Source organism: Ammospiza caudacuta, chromosome 4 (assembly GCF_027887145.1).
Source record: "Ammospiza caudacuta isolate bAmmCau1 chromosome 4, bAmmCau1.pri, whole genome shotgun sequence".
Lineage (NCBI taxonomy): Eukaryota > Metazoa > Chordata > Aves > Passeriformes > Passerellidae > Ammospiza > Ammospiza caudacuta.
The window spans coordinates 77,732,528-77,752,609 of record NC_080596.1 but is presented as its reverse complement, the minus strand read 5'-3'; positions in this window follow the sequence as shown (position 1 = coordinate 77,752,609).

Genomic DNA, 20,082 nt, shown 5'->3' with positions numbered 1-20,082 from the left:
TATGTAGAGATTGCTATTTTAGATTGAAGCAGAAAGCTTCCATATCTAGAGCAAAACTCAGATATAGCTATTGATGTGTAACAATTAATTTCCTTTTCAGTGTGTTCTGAAATTGTTTTATCATCTTCCTTTATTAGGATGTTTTATATTTAAGAACAACCAACCTAAAACTTCAGGCACAGGATGCTGTATAACCTAATGGATAGGAATAGTGCAATTGGAAGAAATAGTATTTTTCTTTCTTTGCTATTGGATTAGGGCAGATCAATTCACCTTTCTGTTTCTGTTTTCCATCTACAAAACAGGTGTAATGGTAATTCCTTCAATACCTACTGATGAAATTTTCAGATAAGCAATATTTTTTCTTACAGCAGCACACATGTTGGATACTGACATATTTGCATCAAAAGCCCTAAAACATTAAAAAATAATTAAAATACCAGTGATTTGATAATAAAATGTTGCCAGAAAAAAGTCATAGTGCTGATGAGGCTTTTTCAGACACTTGTGACTAAGTGTTTTGTAGGGTAGCTGAATATCTGGCTGGTCAGTGCCTTGAGAGTGAGAATTGACAGATTATACATCTCGTTTAAATCTTGAACAAAAGGCAGCACTGACAGAAGCAGAGGACAGTGTCTCAGGCTGCATCAAGGGAAATGCAGGTTGGGTATTAGGAGGAAGTGTTTTCCACAAAGAGTGATAAGGTTCTGGGATGGGGAGGCGGTGCAGTCCCCGTGCCTGGTGTGTTTAACAAAGCCGGGATGTGGCACTGGGGGCCAGGCTTTGGCTGAGCTGCTGCGGCTGGCCTGGGCTCGATGCTCTTTAGGTTCTCTGCCAGCCCAGGGATTCTGGGGTTCTGTGAAAAGATGGGCTGCTATTTCTCTAATCTGATCAGTTTAATCAATTGACAGAGAAGAGCATTTACATCTAAAACTTGACAAAATTTAGGGGATTATAGTTTGAAGTGCACCTTAAGTTTCCACAATTTCCTTCACGTGTGTCCCTGCTTCAGTTATCTACTCATATCTTTGTCTTTGTAGACAGCAGAGTCAGTATTTTGTTACTGAAAATGATCACTTGCTGCGGTTTGGTTTGGGGTACTGGGGTTTTTTTATATAATTGCAATAGTCCCTAACACTAAGTATATTTAAAAAATATACTTCTATTTTTCTGTTTACAGGACAGAATTTTTTTCTAAAAAGAACTCTAATATTAAAAGCCAATTTTTCCAACAGTACTCCCTTTGAAAGGAGTATTTTTCTTCATGTGCAGAACAAGACAATATAGCTTAGTTTGTAAAATTTGTTTATACAATGGTATTTTCTGAGTACACAGTGCCTGGAATATGTCTTAGCACATAAAAAATAGAATAAATAAAAGCTTTTGTATCCAAACAGCTTCTGTTTATATTTCTCAGTAAGAGGTGTGTGTGTGGAGAAGGATCCTTGTAGCTTTGAGAAACTGAGTGTATGCTTTGTCTTGTAAATTATGTCATTTGTTATCTTGGTAAATCTTAGAGCAGCAACTACATGACAGTTTCCCTTTAGAACAGTAAAGATCAGGTGGTGATTCTGTGGAAATTATTCCAACTTATGCTGTGTTCTTGAGCAATTTCTCTACCTTTCTCAGGTATCTGTAGAGGAAGGTTAACCAGGGATAATGTTGTGATCTGGTAATGCCTGTGCAAACTGAATCCCATTGTTTTGCAAGGAGATAATGACGGTTTGAAAGCTTTTGCATGCCTTTATTTTTGGTAGATCTTTCATAAATTCCATGCTTTGCTTACTGATATGCCTCCAGAAAGAGTATGGTGTGACATTTTCTCATATCCTCTTTTAAACTGTAAAATGTATGTGTATCTTTTGTGGTGCTTTGTTTATGCTGTGCTGTGACAGACGAGTAGAGATAAAAACATGCTATACTTAAGAACACTTAGAATAATATATTCTTTAAATAACAACTTCTAAGATTGTTTTTTCTTTCATCCTTAATCTCTGCAGTGAGGGAGTGGTATCAGGGAGTGATTGTCATTCTGACTTTTTCATATTAGTGATGTCAGTTTGATCTAATGCAGTTCCTCTGTCATTCCTCAAGCCCTCTAGTACAAATAGATACAAAAACCATCCATGATATTGTGAGTTGAGAGGTGACCAGTGGAGTCCAGACTGTGAGAAGCAGGCAAAGAGATGTGTTACATTTAAATTGTTGTGCACAGGTTGATGTGTTTCCTCAATGTTGGCACAGAAATGAAAGAAAAGATCCTGTTTACTTTTAAGGTCAAAGTGTCTGGGAAGGATTCACTCGAGAAACAATTGCCATTTCCTATTTTACTCTATGACTGTGGGACAGGAAATGGATTTTGCAGATTTTTGCCTCCTGGGAAGGCAGCTTAAATAAAGTAAAGATTATGGTAGAGTCATTGGGCCATAAAAGTTAAGCAGATAAAATTATTTAATCTGTTGGGGATAGAATGTATTACTTTCAGCCCTATATTGTTAGACTGCTGAAGATGTCAAAACCAGGATGTGTTCATCCCTGTTGGAGCAATTAAAAATGTAACTTTTCTGATCCTTGTAGGACTATATCAAAATCAACACCCTTGCATCCTGCCCGTGTGTCAAGGTTTCTGCACCTTATTGATACTTAATTTGAATCAGACTGAATTAAATCTATGTCACACTGCTTTTAATTTGAACATCTCTGCCCACCGAATTAAGGGAGAACTTAACCTGTGGAAATGCTTAAAGCTTTTTAGAAAGGATTGTCTGCTCCTGCTTGGCTGGGGGCAGCAGTATAAACCTAGAGAGGACAAGAAGTTAGCAGCAGAGTGCACAAGTTGAAGGCATAGACGGTTTCAAGTTTCTAATTAGCATTGCACACCCAGGTGAGTAGATGCATAGATAAGTATGGCAGGTATTTCCAGCAGTCTCTAATGTCATTCTGAGTTTTGTATACTTGCACTTGGTTTTGTTCTGGATTTGACTACATCTTTACTCTGTTCCGCATTGTTGTTTCAGTGTTTGTAGTTGATTGATAGTGTTTTGTCTTGCAGTAATGTGTCCTAAATGCATATACATAATTTTCTTTTTCTGATTTAGAGCCCATTGCCAGTTTCTCTGCCAAGTGCTAGTCACAAATTTCTTAGAACTGCCAGTAAGATTTTCTGTTCTTTTGGATGTGTTTCTAGATAGAGCAATGACAGAATTGGGTGAGGAAAGGCACAGCAGTCTGGTCTTGAGCTGGTTTGTAGGTTGAGGTTGTTCAGATCCTCTTGGGAGAGAGGGCCAGTCTGTTAGCAAGCCTGAAGATGTAAGTGGGTGTTTTCTGTAGAGGTCTACAGGATAAAAAGCCAGACTGACCCTTCTCCTGACATATGGGCAGCATGTTCTAATGAGAATGATGAGTACAGTCTGGGAAGTTCCTCAGTGTGTTTATGATTGCTTCTGCCTCAATAAACAACTCCTTGCCAGCTCTTTTCTGTCCCGGGGCTTTGACTTTGTGGGCAATTTCCGTCTGCATAATATCCATGAGTCAGAGTATTGTCAGCTGGAGTACCTCAAATTATATGAAAGGACATAGAGTACAAAATATTTTCTAGTGTTTTGAGAAGAGATGATGACATTCTGACAATTGGAAGATAAGGCTGAAATGTGCAGGGCACCATGCTGTGCATTTCTGATGGATGTTTTGGGAGCAATATCCTCAGCTGGAGACATTTTTGGGAAGCCACTTCTCTGGTTGATACCATTTTCACAATGCTATTTACAGGGAATTCTGACAATGTCATAATTGGAAATTAATGTTTGATAAGAAGTCATTTGCACCTGGAACAGTAACTTTTTTAATACCTGATGTCAATATTCCAATGCTTCCTTAGAGTACCTCTCCTTCATGATCTGTTTAATAGCTTTGTGTTATAAAAAGTGAAGGCTTTTGTGTAGAATCTCAACTGTTGACTTTCAGATTAAGATGACTTTGTATCCTGAAAGGGGTTGTCATAATTTGGCTTTAAATTGTAATTCCTAAAACACGTTACCATTTACCATCCAGTAGTTGCACTTTGATGATCTTTGTGGGTCTCTTCCAGCTCCGGATATTGAATAATTCTGTTATCTTTCTTATCACAAATGTTCACAGTGGGCTTTTTTTAGGGTGCAGGCAGTAATTTCTACAAGTGTGCTCACTGTAGTTTCAATCTTCTTTCCTAAATTCATAATTGGTGTAAAATTGGTCACAGTTTGCAGTGACCAGGTTTGTATAGCTCTGGAAGAAATCTGTCTGTGTTGCAGTTTAGGAAGCCAATGTATATCTGAAGATGCTCAGAGGGCTTTCTGTGCACCCATGGTTACTTATTGTGACTATAGAAAGTCTTTTATGTTAGTAGGCTGTTACCCAATGCTAATTAAAAATGACAGTCACTGTTGTTGCAAATCGTAACCATTGACTATGCAGTAAAAACATGTGAAAAAGCCTATTAACTGCAAAATGGCTAAAAAATATGCAGTGTGGATATTAATTTGCCCCATCATCCTGAGAAGTTTGCCTACAGTAAAGAATCTATCCAGTATTTTTCTCTTAAATTAGGGTTTTTTTTGTTATAATCAGTCTTTGCATGTGTTTTAGAGCCTTGAAATTAAAGATGTGATATAAACACTAGGTATTAAAAGGATCAGATAATTTTAATGTGATTTTTAAGAGGTATTTGTAGAGTTCTAGCTTTGACTTGCTGCACTTTGATAGCAAAAATGTTACATATTTCATCAGCTTGAGACTGCAGTAAAATTTTAATTTAGAAATAGTGTTATGCCCAGCTACTTGTTAAAATAATCCTGTGGTTTCAGTGCCATGAAAGTTTTACACAGTTTGCAGTGTGGTTCAGTATTTTTTCAGATTGGTGTTCACATTGATGTCAGGACTGACAGTAAAATTGGGTCTCATAAAAAGTAGGATAAGACAGCAGATTATATTCAGTATTATGTTTTTTTTAGTTGTTCAGCATTGATACATGCCTCTGGATAGGACAGTTAACTTGAGATTAAATTAAAACTAAATTCAGTTCAAATTTTAAGTGAAATAAAATACTGGCACATTAGCTATCACTGTGTAAGAAAGAAATTGTCTTTTATTATGTGTGTGCTGAGTCTCTAAGGAAGAATATTGTTCTTTCATAAAGCCATTATGAGTAATGGAACTGGTGTCTGTACAAAATGAGTCTATATGGGGTTTTAACAAAGCAGTGATGTATCAAAGAAGGTGCTTTCCAGCAGTATTTTCTTGTCAAATGCAGTGCATCTCTTAGGCTTTATGGGTGCAGCTTGTCAGCAGAATAAACAAACATCCTGTCACTGTTTCGTTATGCTACCAAAATAAATAACATGACATTCAGCCAAAAGTCTCTTGCACTGTCCAAGCCAAACATGCACAGCAGTTGGCAGTCTCATGTCCCAGAGCACTCTGTGATGGAGGTTTCCCTCCTCAGCACTGACCCTAAAGTGCTGGGGAAGGTTGTGCTGAACAAACCTCAGGGGGAATTCCTGCTGCAGTTCTATGGGAAGAGAATTTGTCATGTTGCCAATTGCAAAACACAGATCCAACAAGAATCTGAATTTTGAACTGACAAGCCAAAAGCTTCCATTGTTTGAATTTTCAGAGATCCTGGTACAATCCAAAAAAAGGGTCTTGAAAGTTTTCTGTGTTCAGAAATGTGTGGTGGAACTCTGTGGGAGATTAGGCAGCCTGGTTATAGTCCCTTACTAAACCAAGTTATAGACCAGTTTCATATTGGACACTGTGTCAGTATAGAGTAGAAAAAAAGTGTATCCTGAGGATTGTGCCAGAGCATGAGACAGGAAACACAAGATGGATCACACTGGCAGTAGTTACAGAACTGGGAGAGTGACCAGAAAGTTCTCTGCAAGCCTGACCTGCGGTGCTGGTGGATGCTGGTGCTGCTTGAGCAAACAGTAAAATTGCAGTGATGTGCTGAGCTGGTTGTAGCGAAAGGATTTTGTGGGCTCTGAGGGACTAAGAGGCTGCAGGTAAGGTGATAATACACAGTGGTCTCAGAAATATCTACCATTCTTTCTGTCATACTGATGGGAAAGAAGGCTCAGATTCATCAATGTCTCTGTATCCTGCTCAAAAAAATCCAGCTGAAATGGATTTTTCTTTTCCTTCAGAGAAAAAGTGTCCTACAGCAAGTTCTGTAGTCACCTGATGATCTAGATAGGAGTTTTCTTCTTTTCCAGAGAAAATATCTGGGATCTTTTCACCAAGTGCACTTAATGCTTAAACCACAAAATTTACAGTCTTCATCTTCTCCTTTGTGTGGTGTGAGGATGGATTATTTGCCAAGACCTAATACCTATTCCAGCAGAGCAAAAAATTCACTGAACTTGGAAATAAAATCATGCATTCAAATAGCTAGAGTTGACACAACCCACATCCTCTCCAGTGAGAAGCCTTCCCTATTCATTCTTTGCCTTGCTTTTCCCTTAATAGTGATGGTTCCTTGGTACCTTGTAAATCCCTTACCTGGGGAGGATTTGACAGAGTGAACTCAGATTGCAAGAGGGAGTGTGAAATTGCCACCTTATTTTTGTGGCTGCTGTTTGTCAAAGCAGGTATGATTCCATGTAACTGTTCTTTTTGACTGGGGATTTGCTATTGCAAGATCTGAAATAAACTACTAATCATTTGTATTTGCTCATTTTTGCTTTTCAAACTCAAGGTACTGTATGTCACAGGGTACTGTTTCTCTAAACACAGAAATGCTTCCTGATGTAGGCTGTTTGGAGATGTGTGTATTATAAGATCAATAAGGTCATAAAGCATTTTAGACACATTTAGGTCATGTAATGAGAGATGTTACAACAGGTGTGTCACAATCAGGTGTTTAAAAAAATTGGAGTTGACTCAAACTTCTTAAAAAATATTCATTTGGGATGTGTGGGGTGAGGTGATAGCAAGAAGACTGAACATAAGTATCTTCGTTACTTCATATATGAAAGTATATAAAAGAGAGGTGCTGTCAGATTTCAGTTCTCTGTGTTTCAAAGTGTGGCACTTCATTGTAGGCTTGTGCATCCTTGAGAGTCAGGTTAAGAGTTATGCTGTGATATTCAAATTATTAAGCAACTTTCTGCTTCAAGTGTTTGAATGAGCTCAGGAGAAAGAATTTGTTCCCTCCTCTACCTCGTTTTGGGGGATAAGGCTCACATGTGATTTTATAACATTTGAACAGCTGTTACATTTAGTTCCAAGTCCAGATAATTTTTAGGAAGATTGGTTATGGGCATGCACTTTAGGCAGAGGTATACTTCTGTGGGAGGTGTGCTTTTTTGGTGAGGAATTGATTCTGGAAATACTTAGATTTTTCTTTGGTTACTAAAAAGAAAAGAAATCAGATGAACCCTAGGGTGTTCCAGAAATTTTTGTTAAAACAAGACTCTGATATCTCAGGGCTTGTGTCTCCTGGGTGAAGTGGCTGCTGCTTTTATGAGTTACAGATCTCCATACTTCAAGGCAGCAGAAAGAAAATGTGTGATTTAAAGACAGCACAGAAACTTTTATTGCTCTAGATTCAATTTTTCGTATAAAACTATTGTTGTATCTGATGCTGATCAAGTCATAGGTTAAGGTGATGGTCACATTCATCCAGTGATTGTAGCTCTGAGAGTTTGATGTGGCTTTAATGGATTTGGATTATGGTTGATAAGCTGCAAAGATGACGTGGACCTGAAAGGTAAGGCAATAACCAGCACCTCTGTCTTGTGTCTTAGTCAGCTTTACAGCACAGCCAAACCCTGCCAAGCAATGTAAAACCTTGTTAACATCTGTTGGGTATTAAAACAAATCACTGCTACTGTAATGCCTTGTTCCTCCTAAAGCTGAATATTGTTTCCTCCTTCCACTTCCATTGGAATCACCAGGGATAATCTTGGCGATACAGAAATGTGCTGCCACTCATGGTATGGCCAAGCAATTAGCAGGACAAGATTAGGATAATGCCTTTAGGATTCCTTTGTATGCCTTTTTGGTTTGTGTGCTAGATTTTTTGTTCATTGCTTCTTGTTCTTTGTATAAGTTGCATTCTGAAATTGTCTGTTAGTGTTTAAAAATAAGAGATTGAATATTTGTGAGAAATCAACAAATAATAGTCTGTCTGACATAAAGTCCTTTTCTGAGCTAGAACAAGCAGTAATGTTATTTAGAGACTGAATTTTCAATGTTGAAGACCTAAAGTTTGGAAATAATCTAAAACCAAAAAATTTCGCTTTTGCTCTAAAGAAGCTTTGTGACTTTTTCTATTTCTCTGTGATGGATTGCTGGAAGAATCATCTTGGAAAAACAACAGCTGCTTTCAGTTTTTATTTGGGTCAGATGCTTTTGTAATGTAGCGTGTTTAATATTGAGACAGAAATGAATGTGTAATTATAGAAATGCCTTTCTGTGAAGTGCCACGAAGCGATAGAGGCAGCGAGGGCAATGTGTGAGCTGCACACCAGTCATGTGTTGTGGTCCTGGAGCAGCAGAGGTGGTGACAAAACTGTTCCTGGCTATTTGTTTTCCATCAATGTGAGAGCTGTAGGAAAAGGGAAGGCAGACAATCCAATAAGAAGGTATGTGCCAGTGTGATACTCAAATGAGAAAAAGCATCTGGTTTGTCAGTTTGCTCATGATTTTATCTGAGAAAGTTACTGATAAAATTGTGATGTGTTGCTTCTCCTGTAGTGGTACTGAGGTTGGCTACAATATTGAGACCAAAGAAACCCTTTAATTTCTCACATTCAGCTTTTTAAAATGTTTGTTTGATGTGAGGCTGTTCTAGGATTCTTTCCAGATTTTTTTGTTTGTTTCACAGTACTTCATTTTATGGTCTATTTCATTGCAAGATATGCAATTCTACTAAATTATATTAATTTTTAAATTGTATTAAATTGTCATGTGGACTTAAGTCTTGGAAAACCCAACTTGCAATGAAGAAGGAAAGAACTAATTAAAGTTTAATCTGAAGAGAAGGTTGCTAAAGGTCAGTGTAACAGCTTTTAGGTGTGCAAGAAGTATTTGTAGGGTCATGGTGGAAGAGCACAAGAAATACTGAACTTGGATCAAAGCAAGAGTCAGGCAGGTTGAACTTTATTACCATCCTACCAGAAGATACTTCTTTTTTTAAGCATAATGGTGCAGAAACTCTGGGGTCCTCTGCCTGGAAATCCTGCCCAGTGTCTGTTACCTAATCTCCTGTTCAGACAACTCTGTGTGGATTGAGGGAAGGTGATCTGGGCCAGGGAAAGGAGCAGCCCAGGTGACCTCTTGAGCTCTCCCTCCCAGTTACCTTTTCTGTGAACCTAAGAATAGAATAGCACAACTATGAGAAGTTTCAGTACCTCTCACTTTTTTTTTTTATTGTGCTTTTTATTGAAGGGATATAACTCTGTCTGCATGTTTTATTTGTTTTTTAGCATAGGTGTTCTGGGGCAGTGAACTATTGGCAATGACTACGTATTTAACCAATTTCCAGTGTGAAGCTATGAGTGCTGTGAGTATCAGTTAAAGATTCAATCCGTCCATTAATTAAAGTGCTCTTCAGCACTTCCTAGTGTGTGCAAGGACATGGGTAGGCATTTGTTTGGGAGCACCAGTCAATGAGTTCATGTGATCTGTGCTTTGGTTTTCATCCCTTTTCTAAAAATCTCTCTTCAGAGTGTGCCAGCTTTCCCTATTTTATAGTTTGGCTTATAAGATATGAGATGCAGCTCTGGAACATTTTCATCCTGTGATTTTATTTTTTTAAAAATCTGATGTGGCCTGCTATTTTATGAACTCTCTGAGTGTGTTTGTGTAAATGCTTATTCAGCCCTCATGGGTTTATTCATGACTGTATTGCTGAAGCATTTGGGAGTTCATTATTGTCCATAGTTCCACATGAATTAAGTTGTTTTCTGAGAAAGTAGAGTTTTAAAAGAATTTTCTTCTTGATTTCCAGAGCTGTTTGGCCAGCTGTTGTGCTATTGTGCAGTTGCTGCTTGGGCAGTGCAAGCCCAGCATTTGCAGCCCTTCTCCTTCTGCCCAGGCACTGATTCAGATGCTGAGTTTCCTGAATTTCCAGCACAGGTGGGTGGGAATTGGGCTGCACTCTCATTGTTTGCACCTTCATGGAGTCCTCTTCTGGAGACCCCCTTCTCCCCTCCCATCCCTCCAAATAAGAGATTTAATGAGAAAACCTTGATGTCCTCCCAGCACAGGCTCAGTCACACCAAACAAATGAGCCTAACGAGCCTCTTGAGGAGAATGGTGTATTTACTGTTCCACCTGGAACCTGTGCCCACAAATGGGATGATTAGATTTATGTGTTTGTCCTTAAGGGCAATTCTGTCTACGATTTCAGGGCTGATGGAATTTTTTTTTGCTATCTCACATGTCTGGCCAGACAATTCAAAGTTAAGCTGGAGAAACAGTAACTTTTCTTTTATTCTCATGGCCAGAGTGTTTAGTGAGATTTAATTAATCTGGATCTTGAGAGTTCCACCTGGAGAAACAGTGGGATAAAATTGGTCAAATGAATTCTTAATTAGAGCACATACCCACTAATGACTGTATTTTTTAATTTAAGGTTTTATCTACTGCAAATTTGTACTCAAAGGACCTTAATTTTTTTTTTTTCTTTTACAGCTGATTTGTTTTAGTAGTGTCTGCATGGAACTGCATCCCCTTGCTATTTTAAGGGAAAAAAAATCAAACTTTTGATGTGGAAATACTTAAATGTTGTTAGACTGTGCAATTTGAACTGTTCATTAATCCACAGGTTTAAGAAGACTGTTTCCCAGACTGTTTTCAATGGCTGATTGACAGATAAATTCTTGAGCTTTACCATAGGACTGAATATTTTTTATACTTTCAAACCTGATTCTTTTTGTCTGCCTCTTTCTCAGTGTAAAATTCTTGAAACTTCCTTTTGGATGATTTAAGAAGTGTCTGCTTTGTGCTGCTGAAGCAGCCCATGGAAACATGGCAGTGCTTCGTGTGGTTCTGAAACCAAGAGCAAGGCTGTTGGAATGTGCCATGAGGGCCCAGCAAGGACTGAGATTTGTTTGGTTGGTCCTAAATTAAACCTGATTTATGCCCACAGAGGCTACCAAAGCTTCTCTCTTTACCCCCTTCTTATTTTCAAATGTCTGTAGAAGAAAGTATGCTTCTGGATATTGAGACAGGTGGAACCACTTAGCCAAGGAACCATAAAAAATAAATTAATAGAATATCTGGTATCTTCCCCTAGAATCATGTGGGTTTTCATTGCTGGAAAAGTCTGGTCAAGTTCAGAAATGAATCTGGGCTTTTAATCCTGTGTTGTGTTGAGGGTGAGTGTGTCCTATTGTTCTCTGGATTGCCTTGAGTGGTGCTGTTGCTTGAAAAGGGAGTTTTCATTGACCCCTCTGTACAATGCTGTACATTTCTTTTGGGCCTGTTCCAGAAAATGGCTCTATGCTGTAGTAGTAAATTTGTGATATTTATTAAAAAATTAGAAAATAAAGCATGTAAATAACACTGTATCTGTCTATGCAGAAATTCTCATGCTACTTTTGAAGTTGTTTGATTCACAAGAAGATTCATGTTCAGCTATCAGAATGATTTCTGAAAATATCCCCTGTAGAAAGAATTGATATTAACTTTAACCATCATGGGCAGGTGATATTACACTGTTGTTCACTTTTCTGTTACTTTTTATGCTGCAGCTGAACCTCTCTAGTATGCCAAAAATAAACAACTAATATCTATGTAACACCTCAGTCTTAAATTATAGCTTATATGGTTTTACTTTTATTCTAGAGAAGTTGGAACAGAATTTGCAGACTGTTCTGTAAATGTGCTTGCACATTGTAATTTAAAATAATGAGTATCTCCTTGTGCTATTAACATTACTTAAAAATTTACATTTCTTGTTTTTCATTCTCAGTGTGTACATTGATACAGGAAAATTGCAGGGCCAGGGATGCTGATTCTCAGAAAAGTTTATTAAGTTTTCCTTTCGGCAATTAAAATTTCTCTAATTCCCGAGAGCTCTAAATTCAGGTTTGAAAATACATTTTAGTAAATATATTTTCATGGGGTTTTTGAGTAAATCAGGAGTATTTTAAAGAGTATACTAGAACTTTTTTGTAGTTTTAAGTATTTGTAGTGTGCAAGTATTTGACACTAGGAACCCTAAGAATTAGTTGTTTTTAAAGACAAAAGGAAAGCAGGAAGGTAACAAAATGCTTTAATTTGTCTTGAACTTTTCTCTCACTTTGAAATATTTCGAAATGGTGACGCTTCTCTATGAGAATTACACATTTTTTTTGCTAAAAATGAATTGAGAAAATAAACTTCAGGTATTTGAAAATGAGAAATAGATTTGCAGAACCTCTGATCTTTTAATCTTTCAGTTGGGAGTCAGCTCAGCACAACCAGGATGGAGAAGTTAAATAAACCAACTTGTCAAACTTTGCAGTACACTTGCTGCTTTCTGGAAATACCTAGAGTATATGAAAAGCACTTGGGTGTTTAGTTCTGTAAAAGCTGGCTAACAAGTTGTGTGTTTCACAATTGATTTTATTTGCAATACTTAAGTTACTGTTTGATTGCTCGTTATTTTAATTACAGCCAGTAAAGCGACAACAAACTGCCAAAAATGATACAGACTTGAATAGTGTTTATTGATTGCCAGGCATGAGCAGAGGAGCTGATCTGATTTGCAATACCAAAGGTGGAACAAAGAGATGGAAAGAGCAGAATAGAATTCTTTCCAGTATTTCAAACAAACATCTTTTGTTTGTAATATAGCTCAGTCAGGGATTTAGCTGTTTAAAAAAAGTACATGAAAAAGGCTCAATTTGATTTAAAAAGAAGCTTTGCAATTTTCTCATTAATGTCATTTTAATATTGTTGGAACATGCAGTTTGTGACTAACAAATCCATCAAATGTATTAGCCAAGTGTTAATTTTATACTAGTGTGGGATGTTGCAAATAGAAAAATAAAGGAAAGATGGAAAATAAAGGCAACGTAAAAATTGGCATTAAAATGAAATTGCATGTAGCATTAAAAATCTCTACAATATTTTCAAGAATTCCATAGAGAAAGTTTTACTCCACCTCAGAAAAGGGTAAGAAGAATGAAGTGCATCTCCAGCTGAGGAAGATTTGAAAAAGGAGGACAGTTATTCATGCTTTCCAATGGTTCTTGGAAATTTGGGAAGATTGCACTTGGAATTTTTTCTGGTTATTAGTTTATTGGAATTTGCCCCAAGTGTTTTCATCAAAACCTGAAAATAATCTCTGGATTCAAGTTAGGAACCTCAGAAAGTCACTCAAAGAGGTTCTGGCAATGAACCTGTATCCATTATGATGACACTGCTGTCAAAGTAAGAACAGGGGAGTTGAAAATTAAAATAATTGCACTATTGAATTATTTGGTTCTTTAACCCTTCCCATGCCCAATGAGGAGACCACAGATGAATTGAGACCAGGGGAAATGAATCACATGGTGGCAGGACAGATGAAACTGTTCTGTGTGTCATATGTGACAACACAGTTTGATGTTCCCTCCTCCCTTATCCTCTATTGAAGTCTGATTCCTTTTGGCTCTATAAACTTTACTAATGACGTAAACTGTGCTTAAAAGGTGGTTGGGAATTTTTGTGGTCTTTTGTTTGACTGTTTGTTTTCTCTTTGACTACAAAAACACAAACATTTCAGCGTTGTGTTGCACTGTGCATTCCTGGGAACAGTTGCATCAGCACAGCTGGGAGTGTTTATGGAGTGAAGCCCTAAGGCCTGCTCTTGTTGCCCAGAGACAATTTATATCTGTTTGTTTTGTAGTCTCTGTCCATCACTGTCACTGCCCATGTGGCACAGCTACTGTGGCAAGTATGAAACTTTTCACTATCAGTAATGTTCCATGTGACAGAATTTTTATTCCTTCCATTTAAAAAAGGGTGCTGGAGGGCTCAGCGAATGCATGGTGCATACTGAAATAAGTGATGAGGTTTCCAGAGTAAAGCCCTCAGAATGTGGGAAATGGATATGCTGTTCACTATGATGACATCTTTTATTATTTATCTATATATTCTGTTGTCAGCAGTGTTTCTGCTTGATTCAGTGTGCCGGAGGTGTCATTTCTTGTTTGTGTCAACTTCTGTGCAGCCTTTTTGTGCAGCCCAGCACTCTGCTGTGGGGATGGGTCAGTGCAGAGCTATGGCAGGAGAAGTCATTGCTTAGGAGCTCTTTTACCTTGTGTTGAAAACCAGGAATGTGTTTTCAGGAAGTGGGTATTTTCTTGGCTAGATCTGTTCTTAGTGGTGGGTATCTGTTAAAGTCAGAAAAGCTGTTTTCTGGGGACATGAGACAGATGTTTCTTCTGTTCTTGCACTGCTAGAAAGGTTTGTGATGCCTGTTTCGGTTTGTTTTCCTGGGGTAGTTGCCAGCTTTGGCAATCTGTTCTTGAGCCAGTCGTTCAGCTGGGCACCATGTGTAACCTGATCCAGCAAACAATTGCCTCCAAGAGGGGAAATCCCATTCCCTCTTCTGGAGCTGTCACTGTCCTTCCTTTACATCAAATCTCCTGCTTGCCAAAATGGTTTAGCTCACTAAGTCAGCAGAAGTCAGTAATTTTGTGGTTACCTTAGTATTATTCTTGTTCTTTGGGATATATTGACTTGCTGGATAATCAAATACTGAGCTGTACAAGTGAAGAATGAACTCTCTTTTCTGGGAGAATTGAAGGGAGACACTTGAAGATGACCTTCCTTCAGCAGCTGTGACTGCCCATGCCTTTGGGATGTACCTTAAGACCTTGCATATTTGGCTGTGTGAACTATGCCCTTTGACAAGTCAGGTCCAACAATCTTATATTGGCTGTCTGACTCCTTTAATACCTCTGACCCTAACCCTCTTGTGCCTTAGTTTCATTATTTTGCAGATTGCAAAAGGTGTTTTCTTCACGATACATATTCTAGGAAAATAAAGGAATGTATGAGAATTCAGGTATTACAGTTGTAAGTGCCACAGAAGAACGCATTAGGATTTTTGGTTTTGGGAGCAGGATTTGAATAGTGTACAATAAACAAATTCTTGAGGAATCAGGTGGGATAATAGGTTATCATAAGGTACCTATGATAACCTTATATCATAAGGTTTCTTCATATTTGGAAAAATGCAGAGCATGTTACTTCATATTTGGTTTCTTTATATTTGGAAAAATGCAGAGCATGTTACTTTCTAATTTTAGTGTTTCCTAACTTTGACATGCCTGATTTTGCACCCTTAATCATGTTGATTTAATCTGATTTAATTGTGTCAATTAAAGTTTCTGTACACTGAAATGTAACTGATAAGGCACTAAGAACAAGCCTTAAGAAGAAAATTTGGGATGCATGTACTAACCATGTTTTTTCACTAGTCAGTAAGTTTAGCATTGATTTTAATATAAGTTACAGAAAATACTGCTGGTTCTTTGACTGAATATTAAGTGTTTATTGAGTCTTTAAACACCTTATTCCCCTAATATATAGCTGCTATATGAGAGTTTTCAAAAAAACGAACCAATATAAAACTAGAATTAATATAACTTAATATTTTTGCTATAACCAGTGGTAAAGTGATTTTAACTAGAAGTTTCATTATCAGGGAGCTATCTCCTGATTGCTTACCAAAATTTTTAAGAAGTTTTTACAGGATTTTGTAATTGATGACAAAACTGTGACACTAAGTAGGAGAGCGTAACCACAATCAAGTTTTGTGCTCACTCTCATTCTTTTAGCCCACGTTTCCTGTTTCCTCTCTGTAATTTTGATTTCTCATGCTCTTAAACCTGGCACTTTTGCCTCTCTTCAGTTTGGGGTGTGCAAAGCTCAAGGCTGAAAGCACAGCCTGGGATGTTGATCCCTGACCTGGCTGGTGTGCAAGTGGCAGGCCTTGCATTTCCAGTAATCTGAAAGTCAGAGATAATCAGAGCTGTTGCTGCTGACCAGATGTGTGCCAGCCTCTGAATGTTCTCTGGACAAGGAGTTGTCAGGAGCCGACCCAGCTGCTGCTTTGGAAAGTGACCCTGAACTGCTTTATTGGGGGCTGAACTGCCTAGAATATATTTGAGCAACTTCAAGTCTGTCAATACAAGTTGTAACTTCTACTTAGAATTGACTGAAGACATTTCCTGTTGTAAACAAGAAGTTTAAAGAAAAATGAATTTCAGCTCTTGACTTTCTGTGGTGTGTAATTAACTGCTGTAACTGGAGACTACCAAGGGACATTGTAATAAAGAGAGGATTACAGCCAGGGAAAGCAAATGCTCCTTCTTAATGCCGCTTTTTCTGTAATTTATAAAGTGTTTTGAAGAGAAATCTGTGTTTTCAGAGCCCACATATCTGGACAGTGGGAGGATGTTTGATCATGCTGAGAGTTGAAATTTCATCTTTATTCACTGGAGAAACTGTAATTCATCTTTGAGACTTGACAAAGTAAGAAATTTATATTGCTGGAAAGCATAACAGATAGATTGACACAGCAATTCAGGCATAACAGATGGCTGAGTTTCAGGAATGGGATGAAAGTTGAAGTGAGATTATAAGCTAGGTATAAAGTACATCCAAAGACCTGATGCAACAGAAAATACCAAGAACTGCTTCAAGGATCACTATTGGGCACATTTAAGAGTTTGTTTTTTCAAGCTCTTTATAGTCATGTGATGATTATTCTGTACTTGTATTCTGTGAGTTTAAACTGTATTGTTTTGTGCTGTGATCCTGGCTGGGATAAAACAGATAATTTGTGAGAGGCTGGAGCACTGGTAGGCTCCCCTGCAAGGAGAAAAAAGATTTTCTGCCTTCAACTCTAATAACATTGATGAGTTACAATATCATACCATACATAGAAATACAATAATGAATTGTAGAGTAGAACAACAAAAAACATGTTTACATGGGGAATACTTTGAAATAGAAGTCCTTGACTAGCAATCCCAATTATTTTTTGCACAGCTGCTCACATTCCAGCAAACGAATGTCTTGTTTTGAATTAGCTTTGTGTAGTTCGACAGGGAGTCTTATTTATAGATCAAAAATATTCACATGGATCCAATCAGGAATGATATAAATTAATGTCTCATCATAAACAAGTGCAGAGACTTGTAAAGTTTCCCTGATATTCTCTTTGCCAAGTCAGACAAGTAGTTTACAGCTTCTGCACATGGCACAAGCAGATTTGCACTGCTCTCTGCACAGGGCTGGGAACAGTTGTCTCCTGTTTCTAGCAGGTGGCAACATGTATTTGTTTACTGCCTTAGTGGGATACTTTTATGAGAAATATTTCTGTAGCCTGAGAATAAGGCAGTAGGAATGCTGGCTTGACAGTAATTGTTGGTGTGAAGCTGGGAAACGAGCACTGCCTCCTTACCTTTAGCAGTGTCATCAGCTTGAATAACCTGCTCTGGAAGTTGAGCTGACAAATTTTCTTTTTAAAAAAAAATATCTTTAGTGCTTTTTACTAAATGTTGAAATTAATTTCAAATGCAGATACCAGGCCTGAGGTCTCTGCCTCAGCTAGATGTCCTTTTTTCTTACAGAGTAGCCTCTTGTACTTTCTGTCTCCCCTTTCAGCTTTGAATTCTCCCTGTGCCTCAGATGTAACTAGATGGGTAGAAAACAGCCTATTCTAGATGTGCTTTGCCCTAAACACTTCTGGTGGGAGAGAGGTGTGGGTTTTAATCCTTCAGATAAAGTAAAGCACTTTGGGATGCTGTATAAAAAACGTGGATGGTGCTAAAGCATTCTCTACCTTTTTTCTTGTGGAGCATCTGCTTTTATAGTTGATCTCTGAGGTGCCTACTTGGGCATTTGAGGTGCTCTAGAGTTTGTTTGAATTGGTACAAAGTTCTGAACCACTGTTGCTAAATGAATTTGCTGATGTTTGTGTGGGAACTTATCTCAAGTGTGAGGGAGACATCTCCCAGCAGAAGGCTCAAGGGTGCTTGCTTGAAAATGCCAGAGGTGTTTTGGTAGAGTCTGGCTTCATAGGTCTGGGAAAACATTATTTAATTCCTTTCTGTTGAGTGAGAGACAGGAGTTGTCATTGGGAAGTTTTACAGAGGTGTTCAGAGTACAGACTAATAATTTGTGTTCAGTGGAGTGGAGAAGTGGGGGCAAAAAGGGGTGAAATAGTCAAAAGTTAAGCCAACTTTATGGTAGCTGTAATAGAGGCTGTGAGAAGGGAATTTTTCAGATCAGAAAAACCCTCACAATGAAATAATGGAAGTGTCTGTTCTAGCTGGGACTAGATTTTTAGTTACCCAGAATTCCAAACCTTGGAATCAGCATTGTTTAGACCTTGCTTGAATGTGGGCACCTGAAGAAGCCTGAGCCTAAAATTGGCTCCAGCATCACAAATGTGATGTTGATGGTGTCTGCTGTGACCAAGACTTCATTTTGTCTTTCATATCAGATAATGTTATGTTCAGCTAAAAAAACCCCAAACACAACCAGTCCTGCAGCCAAGGTTTGTCCTCAGGAGACTGAGATACTTTGCTGTGCCACAAGCCAATAAATCAATTAGTCTAAGGTCAGCCCTTCAGTTAATGCTGAAAATTTCTCACAGACAGAAGCTTTAGGGGAGGATAAGGAAAATTTGCAGCTCCTCTTTTTTTGCTTGGGCATAGCAACTATCCTAGACATTTCTTTCACCCAACAGCAATATTGGTTTGGATTAGTGAGACCAATTTCTTAACTGCTGAAACCTGGAGGCATTTTTCACAATAACACTTTGAAATAGTTAACAAGTTTAGTTTTAGCAGAGGTTGATTGTACTTGCATGAGAAAATCTCTTACTCTAGATAAATTAGATGTGAAAATAGACTTCTCTTGGCTAATACAGAGAACCTTGCTGAGGGAAAATGTCTTAAGATATGGAAGAATGTTTGTAAAGGGTTTTGTGGATTAGAATCACAAACCTGTGGGGTTTCAGGGACTCCTGCAGGACATCTTGTCCTGCCTCTCCATCAGAGCACGAGGTTGTGCCAGCTCTGGCTTTGTCTGCCTCATTTTGGAGATCTCCAGGCTTCAGCTTCTCCCATCCCTTTGGACAGCCCATTCCACTGCTGCACTGCCTGTGCCCTGAGGAAAAGGTCTCAGGCCAATGTGAGCTCAAAGCTGCGGCTTCGCTTTTGAGCTCTGTTCTTCTCTCTGCTGCTGAGCTAAGTTTGGCTCTGTGAGAGTTTTTCCCTGAGCTGGCTCTTTGCAGCAGGGCTGCAGTCTGTCCCAGTCTGTACTGAGGTGTGGGGTCTCTCTGCTCCAGGTGTGCAATTTTCTACTTCTAATTGATACCATTTTTCTGGCCCAGCCCTCTGGTTTATCAAGGTTCCTTTGGGCTGAATCTTTTATATCAATCCTCCCCTTTGCAAGCTTGATACTGTGCTGGGTTTGCTGTATGTGCATGGATTCTCCTCTGGTTTGCTGGAAAGGGTTTCAAACATTGATAACTGCTTGGATTATTATGTGCCAGCAGCCAAGGCACTGATTTAATCTCTTTGGGCTGAGTGGTTCACAAGTTTGCAGCCTCTGCTCCCTCCCCTCCCAGCTGAGACTGCTGCGAGGTGTGGGGCTTTGTCCTTAATTTGGCTTTTGCATTTGGGCTGGCCAAGCACGGTGTGTCTGTGCTCAGTCCATGTCCATGGTGCATAAATACCTTCTTCTCCTTCTGTTTTTGAGCTTCTGTGTGAGATGGTTTCATATCATAGAATCACTAAGTTGGAACAGACCTTTAAGATCATCAAGTCCAACCCATGCCCTAACACCTGAACTAAACCATGGCACTGAGTGCCACATCCAATCTTTGGAAATGCTGAAATAACCACTGTGTGTATGTGTGTAAGATCTCTGCCATATTAAATTCCTTCTTGCACCAGTTCCCCTTCAGTGTAAGTGTTTTGCTTGATTTTCTAGGAGAATTTAGAAAAACAACTAGAACTTTTCTTCTTTGTTTTGATAATAAAGCATTTATATGAACTAAACTGTAACTGAAGCAGAATTCATAAAGTAATTCAAAATTCTTATGCA